This window comes from Triticum aestivum, chromosome 6A, assembly GCF_018294505.1.
Source record: "Triticum aestivum cultivar Chinese Spring chromosome 6A, IWGSC CS RefSeq v2.1, whole genome shotgun sequence".
NCBI lineage: Eukaryota > Viridiplantae > Streptophyta > Magnoliopsida > Poales > Poaceae > Triticum > Triticum aestivum.
This window is the reverse complement of record NC_057809.1, coordinates 468,012,441-468,019,810: the sequence shown is the minus strand read 5'-3', so window position 1 is coordinate 468,019,810 and position 7,370 is coordinate 468,012,441.

Here is a 7,370-nt window from a genome sequence, read left to right as displayed (position 1 = left end):
AACAAGTCCTTTGTTGCAAAACATATTCTTCTCTAGTTTTCTGCAACAAAACTTTTGTTGCAAAAATTGCAGATCTTTGTTATGAAACCTTTTTTTAACTAGAACAATGCCCGTGCGTTGCAACGGGATATAAAAATTCTAGTATGTTAGCTTGTGATTTACCTGTCAATAATAATGTGATTGTGTAAATAAATGTTCATCAAATTCTGACCGTGAATTACCTTATATTTTGATTAAAAGTTTGGTAGGTAAATTAAAGTAGAATTGGTTCAGAAGGTAAGTAAATTAAGGTGATTGATTATCATATACATGGAAGGTTGGACGAAAGGATGATGAGAAGAACATATACATGGAAGGTTGGACGAAGGAGCGGTGAGAAGAAAGGTGAAATGGAACCTTACATTTTAAGTAGTAGAGTTTCCTGCAACAAGTCGTTTGTTGCAAAACCCATTCTTCTCTAATTTCCTGCAACAAAACTCTTGTTGCAAAAATTGCAAACACATATTTGTCACAAAAGTTGCAACAACTCTGCGGCCACATCGCGCACTAACACGCGGTCGCTGTTTCGCAACAACGTTGTTCTTGTAGAAACTTGCAATGAACATGGACATACATCGTCGTGATGTGGCTGCTGCTAGCTCCAGTGGTGCCAGAACGGCGGTGAGGTTGATGGTACTCCATGCCAGCGTGGCGGATCTCGCCGGATCCATTGATCTGGTCGCTGGGAGGCGTTTGGCGGCAGAGATCCAACATGGATGCGTTCATGACGATGACCTGCGACGGCGCTCGACGACGACGACCGACAAGCGGCGAAGCTTACCAACAGCGGTGTTCGGCTACGACGACCTCTGTCGGGATGGTGGACGAATCTCGACGAGGGATCCACGACGAGCGGTGGTCAGGCTGCAGAAGTTGGCCCCTCTCACACCAGTGCGCCCGGCGAACGGATCTCGACGAGGGATCCATGAAGACCTGACCTCCAGCTTGCTCGCCGGCGGCAGGTACGCTGGCCTGTCAGGTGTGTGCGGCAGTCGGCGCCTCGGCCTAATCTATAGCGGGGGGAAGAAAATAACGCGAGCGAGAGAGAGAGGAAAGCATGGATGGGCGTTGTTTCAGGACCGGGAGACATGTAAGGGCCCACAAGGCATGTGTCGATCGTGCAAGGCGGTGGACAAAACTGCGGATCCGTCGGGCAATGGCAATCATTTCCCAAAAAATATTGACGAACTAAAAAGTTCATGGATTTGAAAAAAAAACTATCATAGATTTGAATTTTTTTCATCATTTGAAAAATGATGCGGATTGGAAAATGGTCATGAATTGAAAAAAAGTCTATGGATCTAAAAAAAGCTCACAAATTTGAAAGAAGTTTACCGATTTGAAAACATGTTCATGGATTTGAGAAAAGTTCACAAACTTGAAAAAATTAACCTATCTGAAAAATGTTTGCGGATTTGAAAAATATTCAATTAAAGATCACATATTTGAATTGAAAGCAATGAGTTTAAAAATATTCATGAATTTTGAAATAAAAATGGAAAAAATAAAATTAGAAAATAAAAACAAAAACAAAAAAGTTGGACTAAAAGTGGGCTAGAAACGGGGGACAGAAAAATATATCCAACCGGAAGCCTGTGGAATCTTCCCAAAACCAATTGGCAGCTTCACAGGAAATGATCTGTGGATGGGATGACTCACAAAATCTAGCGAAGAGAATAGGGTATGCGCCTTGTATCGTTCTTCCATTAACGACGCTATAGGCGCCAAATAGGAGATGTCATTGTTTCCTAATGAGCGGCCAACGTTGATATACCACCATCTGGGGACCTCCTATGCACCGCTCGCCGCGTCCAACAGCAGTCGGGTGCATAGGTGCGACCCGACTGCGCCGACTGTAGCAACGTACGGTGGAGTCCTGTTATCCCGCTGCAATGCAGCATGTTTCAGATATTTCTTGAAAAAGTTGAACAAAATTTTAAAATTCCAGACATTTTTTAAGAACGTCCTCAATTTGGAAAACATGATGAAATTGAAATTTCAATAAATGTGTTCAAATAGCAAACAAAATTTGAAATTCTAAACATATTTTTGAAGATTTTTGTGACACTTTTGAACAAAAAATATGATTTTGAACATTGATTGGGAAAAGAGAACAAATTCTCAATTTTTGAATTTTAAAATCATCTATTTTGGAAAATAAGAACAAAATTTTGAAAATCCAAAACAGTTTTTGAAAAAAGCAAACAAATGTTGAAATCATGACTTTTTCTGAATATTTTGAAAAACAATGCAAAAAGTGAACAAAATTTTGAAATCCTAATTTTCCAAAAGACGAACATTTTTAGAATAACATGACAAAATTTTGAAATTTCCGAACAATTTTTGAAGATTTTGCACGTTTTTGAGAAAAAGGATGAAGAAAATTAAAAATTCGAAAAAAATTCAGCAAAAAATTGAGAAATTTGTATTTACTTAAAAAATGTGCAATCATTGAAAAAAGAAACAGAAAAACTAAAAAAATAGAAACCAAAAATTTCAGCAAAAACTCAAAAAGAAACCAAACAAAAAAAGACACGGTTTAAGAACCTTCTACAGGGTTACCAAAAATGGTAGAAAGAACGTAAAATGCAGTAAATAGGTTTTGGGCGCTGATAACTTCCACATTATGGTGAGAGCAATACCCGCTCACACGTCGTATAACACACATATTGCGCCACGTCACCGCATGCATGTATATGGGAAACTTTTTGGATTTTCATTTTTTAAAATATTTTATCTCTTAAATAAAAATTTCAATTGAAGATCCGTTTTCATCATTAAATTCATCGTGGCGAGATCTTCGAAACTAAATCTCATATCAATATGTTTTGAAAATTTTTTGGTTAAAAGTCGCCATGTTTATTGCACAAGAATTGTCATGGTGTTTGCACTGAAGTTGTCATGATATGTTTCGACTATTTTTTCCTCTATCTTTAAAAGTAAATTTTGACATATTATAAAACGGGAATTAAGAAACTAGACTTCCCATGAATTATAAGCTAAAATTGCCATGGTGAATTACTTAAATTTGCCATGATACATGCACTTAAATTTGTCATGGTTCATACAAAAAATAATTTGTGTTGTCAAAGTACTGGAATTGCCATGATCTATAAACTAAAATTGTCATTATCGATTACTAAAAATTGCCATGATCCATGCATTAAATTTACCATGGTTAATTACTAAAAAATGCCATGGCCAATTAATAAAATTTGCCATAAAAAGTAATTAAAAATACAATGGTGGCTTTAAATCTACAAGAAAAAATAGATAAAACATGTCATGGCAACTTTAGTGTAAATACTATGGCAACTACAGTGTAAACATCATGGTAACTTTTGGCCCAAATTTTTTTTGTCAAAACATATCAACATGGGATCTAGTTTTGAAGATCTCATCGAGACGAATTTAATGGTGAAAACAGATTTTTAATTGTATTTTCTAATTAGAAGATAAAATATTTTTAAGCCGGAACCAAAAAGATTCCTGCTGATGTCATCTGTTTTGACGAAGCTCCTGTTTTGACGTGCCAAAATGGATGGTAATGGAAGCGTTTGGGTCATGTTGCTTTGTGCTATACGTGTGGGTGTTAACATTTCCGTAGATTTTTCAAGAGCAACTACGCCACCTCGTCACTTTATGAATACATACTTCATGTTATATATTTGTATGTATAGGAAATGCCCTGTATGTTTTCCATGTTTTTTAATTTTCATTTTTTTCGTTTCATGTTTCTTCTTTCTTTTCTTAAATTCGTGATCTTTTCTCCAATAAATAGTTTTTTAATTGATGAAAATTTTCCAATTTGAATGAACACTTTTCAAATTTGATTAACTTTTTTCAAAATCAACGAACATTTTTAACTTTTTGGCAAACGTTTTTTGGAAAATTGATATTTTTTTTTAAATTGAACTTTTTTCAAATCTTATTAGCCTTTCTCAAATCTTATTAGCCTTTCTCAAAATTAATGAACTTTTTTCTAGATTTGTGAACTTTTTTTCAAATCCTATGAACTTTTTGTAATATTGATGAGTTTTTTTAAAATGAATGAACTTTTTTTAGAATCGATGATTTTTTACAAAACTGATGAACTCCTTTTTAAGTTCGATGAACTTTTTTCAGAATTGAGGAGTTTTTTTCAAATTCAATAAACCTTTTCTAGAATCAAGGCGTTTCTTTTTCCAAATTGAATGAACCTTTTCAAAATTATAAACATTTTTTATTTGTCAAAATTTTCAATTTTGCAATTTTTTACATTTATATTTTTCATTTTTTAAAATTCAATGGAGGTGAAACAACACTCTTTTTTTTCTAGCAACAGGTGAAAACAACGCTCGAGCAAGCGACGAGGCGTGGCGATCGATAAAGCGATCAAGCGCTCACCACATGGGCCGGCCCACGAGCAAACGGTTGTGAGCGCCAGCTAGAGGAGCTGGCGCGTGCAGCGCTGCATAGGATCTCCCCTTGTGGGAGCCCCACAGGGGTCACTTCGGTGGGTTGAGAGCGCGTCAAGTGACGCGCCTAGCCTCTGTCACATATTGCATGCTGGGCGCCTCCTCAGGATATTTTTTAAACATTTTCGGCTTTTAGATGATTTTTTCGTCTGTTTTTTCCTAAGTTTTGGGGATTTTTGCGTGATTTCCACGAGAAACACAAATGTGTCTCGCAGAAATGAAAAAATGTTGGGTTTTTTTTCTTTCATGAAAAGTACATATTTGCTTCTCATGAAGGTATAGATTTTCCTATGTGAGAAGCACAGCTGTGCCTCTCGGCAAAGAAAAAAAATGCTTTTATAACATATGTGTCTTTTGTGGAGGCACAAATTTTGCTTCCGCGGGAAGCACTATTGTGTCTATCCAAAAAAAACAAGTTTTTTTCTTTCACAAGTCGCAAATTTGTGCTTCTGATGGAGGCACAGATTTGCTTCCGCTAGAAGTAGAGTTATTTCTCTGGAAAAGGGAAGAAATACGTTTTTTTTACATCAGAAGCACATATTTACTTCTTCTGTAGGTACAGATTTACTTTCACGAGAAAATATATAGTGCTTTCTACTCGGAATTTTACTTCCGGTTGCCCTCACCACACTCATGGCCTTGTGCTAAGCGAGCACATCATGAAGTGAGAAACTAACCTCACCAAACCCTTTTATTACACCTCAAAAAGAAACCTTTTATTTTTTCTACTCGCTTTTCTGTTATTTTGCAATATATATTTGTTTTGAAAATAAATAATCCTGTAATTTAGTAACCATGTTGTGATACTTTTAAATTCTACGCATGTTTTAGAAAAAGTTCACATATTTGAAAAAATATTCATGAATTTAACAATATGTTCATGTAATTTGAAAATGTGTTCATATATTTTAAAATTGTTCACATGTTTTTAGACACATTCAATCATTTTTAGAAATTATTCATATAATTTATAAAAATGTTCACACACTTTCTAGAAATTATCATATCATTTCATGATAAATCATGCATTTTTTTACAATGCTCACGCAAATTTAATAAATGATATTTTACTTATTTTTAAAATCACACATTTTAAGTAAAAATGTAACTTAGAAAATCTTCACATATTTCTAATAGGTGTTCGTGCATTTTGTAAAAAAACATACATTCTTAAAAAATCGTGTACTTTTTGGAAAATGTTCATGCATATTTGAAAAGTTTTGCTATTTTTAAATGTTCATGCAAAATTTATTAAATACTATAATCTATAAAAGGAAAAGAAAAGGTAAAAGTAAAAGTAAAAATGTTTAAAAAAACTTGGAGACCCATGTAAAGAACCGTGTTACGCGTTAAAAACCATACATGTGTTAAGATTGTTTTTTTAGAAGATCATGTGTTAAGATTGCTAGACCACGGACCATGCCACGTGTGACGCGAGCAAGTGTGCGCTATTTGCCGTTGTGAAAAAATGCGGCAAATGAAATTTGTGATTAGCCACGAATAACTAGTTATGAGTTGGAAGGACACAACTTCCTTGACACATCGCAAGGTGCCATTGGGCCACTGGCATGTGTGACGCAAAAGTGGTACGTCAGGGAATCCTTTTCAAGTTAGAAGCACTCTGCCAATGTTTGTCGACCATGAAACTTAGGGTTCTGCCAAATTGCTTGTAGCTTCAACGATTCTCATGTCATGACCTTCTTTTTTATATTGCGAGAATGCAAGCCTTGGCCGTTTTCGCTAGTTGAAGTTGCTTTGATCACTTGACACTTCTATCACCATACATGGAAAACCGTCATGGAGACCATTTTTTGACCAATTGACACGTTTGAAATCTCTTGTTGATACAGGGCAAGAAGCTTCCCAAAACAATGGATTTCAAAAACTAATCATCACTTGATAGCAAAAAAGAAAAGTAATCATCTACTACCACGGGTAGAAGCGACTCTATCATAGTCGTCGTATTTGTGCCCTGTGAGGATATGAAGACTGCGAAGGAAACATATAGACATAGATAGATAAAAAGGCCGTCTTCATATTTTTGTTATATAGGTTTTGCTTGTCATTGACTACAACGATCCTTTCACTGTAATAGAAAATTCACGATATATTTGATTCAATTCAACTCTAATGATTTGGCTGAAAAATTAGTCGCATTGCGACTTGGATCGATAGAGCATCTAATACTTTGCTATACTATCAACTAATTAGCTAATAATTACGGCGATGGTTGGATTCGCCAGCGGGGCCTAGTTGCACGACAGGGTAAGCGGGGATGCGGCAATGCGGGACTGAACGCTCCGAATATGGTTCGACCCGATCGTCCCAAAACAACCAGGCTTCCATGGCGGCGGCATTACATGCCTCAATCCCCCGAAAGATGGCCTCCACGCGGTCGCCCCATGTCGGCCATGCTTCTTCACTGGCAAGGGCGAGCGCACGGTCCTAAGTTTGCCGCTAAGTTTCCACCTCGACCCTCACGAGCTTGACAAGGCCCACTTGCATATGCCCCCAGAAGGGGTCCAAGGCATCGGCGTGACGTTTTTAGAAATATGTTTGAAGAGGAAGAGATGAAAAGTTTTGCTATTTTTTAAATGTTCATGCAAATTTTATTAAATACTATAATCTATAAAAGGAAAAGAAAAGGTAAAAGTAAAAGTAAAAATGTTTAAAAAAACTTGGAGACCCATGTAAAGAACCGTGTTACGCGTTAAAAACCATACATGTGTTAAGATTGTTTTTTTTAGAAGATCATGTGTTAAGATTGCTAGACCACGGACCATGCCACGTGTGACGTGAGCAAGTGTGCGCTATTTGCCGTTGTGAAAAAATGCGGCAAATGAAATTTGTGATTAGCCACGAATAACTGGTTAT